The sequence below is a fragment of the Mercenaria mercenaria genome, chromosome 8 (assembly GCF_021730395.1).
Source record: "Mercenaria mercenaria strain notata chromosome 8, MADL_Memer_1, whole genome shotgun sequence".
In the NCBI taxonomy this organism is placed as follows: Eukaryota; Metazoa; Mollusca; class Bivalvia; order Venerida; family Veneridae; genus Mercenaria; species Mercenaria mercenaria.
The window spans coordinates 3,054,650-3,059,223 of NC_069368.1; positions in this window are offsets into that span (position 1 = coordinate 3,054,650).

Here is a 4,574-nt window from a genome sequence, read left to right on the forward strand (position 1 = left end):
TATTTCATAAATGAAGCTATAAACATCTCATTTTAATTGCATTTTTACATTATAAAAAATAAACAATGTACCCGATTTTTCGTTTCCGAATAAAGAAATATTATGTTTAAAGATAAAAATTGGAAAAGATCATTTTTATGAAAATATTATTCATAAATAAAAAGAAATATTCCACTTACCAGCGGCCGCTATATGCTTGTCTAAATTCCCAAGTCCGTCCCTTTAATTTTCTTTCAGCTGCAAGACAAAATTTTCTGTCTTAACACTCCGAAATCAAACTTGAAAATGAGTATTCCTATTTATCATAAAATCTACAATTATTAATGAATTTAATTTTTCTATGATGAACTGTCATTAACACCTGGCAAAGCTTTCAACTTGATTAACCGTACATCAATCATAACTTCGATTGATCTTCAACAATTTTCTTTTTTTATTGCTATATGAATTAGTAGCAAAAAAAAAGCCTCTGTTATATTTAAAATAAAAAACAATGACTGGCCGTAAAACAGTGAAACAGTAACCGGAGTAAATCATCTATTCAGGATTTCTTTGTTCTAAAGATTATTTTCTGTTAAACTCTTAGAAAAAAAGTTACTTGTTATTTTGTTAAAAGAGTTGCATTCTGAAATAATAAATAGCTGAAACATTTTTAAATACACGGGAACAACAATTTTGAAAAAGAATAATTTGCTGCTTACCTAAATGAGTGAGGGTATTCTGGGATCAATTAACATAGATAATGTAAAGAAAAAGGTTAACACTTTTTTTGGTGATAAAAAGAAAATTTGTTTACACAAGCGCGTTTGAATATTTTGTTGTATATCTGAAAAGCAAACCAACGCATGTACTAAATGCCTATTTTCAAAAATTATGATATTAGTTTTAAAAGATGCAGTAAAAATTTATTTTGAAAACATGAAATCCAAATGTAAGGTTTATTAATCTGACATCTTTTAAAATCTAAAATGCAAAATAAATTCATCTGTGGAATGACAGCTGTAGATATTCTCTGATACTGATGCATTTACATTCTAACAATATTTATGAAATCGATAAAAATATATTTTCAAATATTACATTTCTTTTAATATATACTATATTTGAAGAAAAAAACCCAGACAAATACAGATATTTATTTTGTGTTATAAATAATTTCATTTATCGAAATCTGGTCCTAAAAATATATACCACTGACGAATTAGTTCACGAACTCAGCTGAAAACTAAATAATCCTGCAGTGATAAGACCATTTCCCTGGTGACACGTGCGATGTGACATGAACAAGGCATGGCGTCTCATACTGGACCTTAGTCTCTTGAAGTGATATATGACATGCAAACTTCAAAAACTGTCGTAATGGTCATTCGGATGTTTAACTGTTTACTTCAATCTTTAACTAGAATTGTGTCCATTGGACATTGTGCAATCCTCTAAATAGCAAAGTTTTTTTTAGTACAGACCAACTTCACATGAAGAATGTTAAACTAAACGTTTAAAGCAAATTGTATTCAGATAAGACTGTACATCTGTGCAACTTTGATTCCATTCCTTCAAAGTTGAACACACCAGATTTCTTCACTTTGGTCTTATCTGTGAATTTAAAAAAGGCCATAATTCTAGAAAAAAAAAACAGTCACAGAAATAGTCCAATATTTATAGTCATTCTCTCCTCAAGATCCGTCATCTTGAAAACTTTAAAGCATAGCCTTTCAATAGTGTTTGAGGAGTTGGACACATCAGACTTTTGTCTAAAACTGTCCAAGGGTAATAACTGCGGTAAAAGTAATCGTAGCAAAGGTTTGTTCCTTTATGGTCATCCGCTCATCAAACTTGTTCATCTGTGAAAGTTTGGGACATACGGACGGACGGATTTACGGACAGCAGCAACGCTTATGTCCCCAATAAATGTGGGAAAATAATTAACGGAGAAATAATCAAGTAAGAAAGCCATGCTTGCTGAAAACAATTGCTTCTTTTATTTCTCTAAATGCGCGTTAAAACATAGCCTGTACCATTTAACAAAACGGTATGAGCAGAACTTGTATTACTCTTACCAAATGGACACCAACTTTCATAGTAAATCAATCCTCCATCACCACCCCGACGATCTCCCTAGTTCCTCCCACTCCCTCTCCTAAAAAAGACGCTTTTTCGACCATATATAAAAATTTTATACGGCACGATTTACTATTCGTGTTCAATTCAAATATTCATCACAATACTGACATTTTGAAAGTTTTTAAGGTTTTTTTTCCGTAGTGTTATCTTATCTACTAAATCTTGGAATAATAGAAACCCATCGAACATAACATATCTCAACTATTGGAGTACATTTTAATTTTTACACTTAATCTTCTTTGGTGTCGTCAGCCATTATAGAATTGCTAATAATTAAAGTACATTTCAATGTTTAAACTTAATCTTCTTTTGTTGCGTCAGCCATGGTAGGCTCGGATGCATACTTGTAAGCTTATTTTAATGTTTACATATAATTTGTTTTGGTACCCGCAACTCTGGAAGGAAAGGCCCAAGTGCCTGTGGAGCATCTCAACAATTGGAGAAATTTCAATGTTTATATGTGACGGGATACTCCTTTTTCCAAGAAAGAGAGTTATGATTTATTTATTCAATTTTAAGGACGTTTTGTCGAGTTGAATCTTGATGTAGTAGGCGTTATATGACTATTATATGGCTGCATTTGACGTCGCAGAGATAACCTACAAAAGAAACTTGGATTGTTACATTTTTAACAACTTTTAGGTGTTACCCTGTCATAGCACTCGTAGTTCAGGTTAGAGAAAGCATGGAAAAAGCAAACCCACTTCTTCAAAGTAAGGAGCTATACATCCTTTTAAACTAAGCATTTCAGTAAAATGTGAGAGATGATCTACCAATAATTAAAGGAATTCAACTTTTTATCCACCGTTTCACCTGTGTATCCCTTTAAACTTTAGGCTGCTGGTGGCAAGTGATTTTACCTTTGCGACCAGTGCTCAGCCTACACAGGCAGTGCATTTGATATACTAGCACACAATTTAGCTTCTTAGTTGTTGTCAGCCTTGTAAATCAGGGAAGTCTTGCGAGCACCTCCTTGATGTACAAAACAATTTGTTGTTGTTTTCTTTGCTGATTACAGCTGGAGAACACTTTACTGATACGAATGCATGTTGTTGTTTCAGGTTTTTTTTTTTGGTTTTTTTTTTTTTTTTTTTTGCAGCCATATGCCATATGTAGACTGGTTCCCTCCATGATACGAAGGTTTCGATATTATCGTTTACATTACAGTGTCTATTGTCGTTTTCATTCATATGATGGCTGGTTCCGTTTGGTTGATAAGAATTCGGTGACAATTCTTGTTGTTGGTATCAGTCCTTTAGAAAGTGGTTGCAGAGGAACATCTTAATGACTTGAATGCATTTTAACTTTGTAAGCCGGTTTCCTGGGGAACACCTAAGTGCTAAATGCTGGGAGTACATGTTTTAATGTTTGCATTCAGTCCTGGTAGTTACAATTTCTTCGGAGCAGCACAGTGATTTACAGTGTATTTTAATGTCTTTGATATTGTAACCAATGGTAAGTTCTGTTGTATGCGGGAAACGTATTACTAAATACTGAGAGTTCATTTACCTGGATTCCTATGGTACACCTCCGTCAACTATATAATCTTTTTGAAGGCATAAATTGCAGAACGCAACCAAGGTTAGTAGCGCTTGATCATGAGAGATTAACGGAATGTGCATCACCCAGCAAGGTGCATAAGCAACGACTTTTAAAAGCCTTGAGTAAGTCTATCGTATGGACTCCTTGATTGCAAAGGAACCATATGGAAAGCAATGGATGAAGTGTATTCTGTAATTTACATTTAAGCCTGTCTATTCATATTTTATATGGTAAGGAAACCCATGTAATTTGCTTGAGGTGTTGAATTAACTGAGATTATATACGAACATATTAATAACTATATTCAAGTGTCTGTATAGGCTTATCAGCCTCGGTAAGCACGATTTTATGTTTGAAGATTTCATCAATATACGCATTTCAATCTACAAAAAGTATACTTGGTCATTGCAACCTATAAAAAGTATACTTGGTCATTGACATCACAAACATATAAACATGTGTCGCTTTATTCATATACCTGTACTTTTAATTTCTCTTTCGCTCTCCACAATCGATCATCCCATCGTTTAGCGATTTAAGAACAAGCGGTACCAGATGTTATCATGCCAGTTCTCCAGTTTATTTTTTTTTAGTGCCCACATGTATAATGGTAGGAATATTTGTAGAATACACAGTGATTAATACGAAATAGTTCCTAGAATTGATATGTGTGTTCTAATTTAAGCGATATCATGTATCAGACCAAAACTGAAGCTGCACAAGTATATGCAGTATGACTAAGACCCCTGTTCAAAATGCAGAAGGATTATACTGCTATGTTTTCCGAAAATGGTATCAACTATCAAACAAAATTTTATATGATTGTAATAAAATAGCTATAACTTATTTCTTAAGAGACAGTTGCTGTAACAGTTCAACTCAATTTCGCTTGTTCCAGAGAGGTTGTCGCC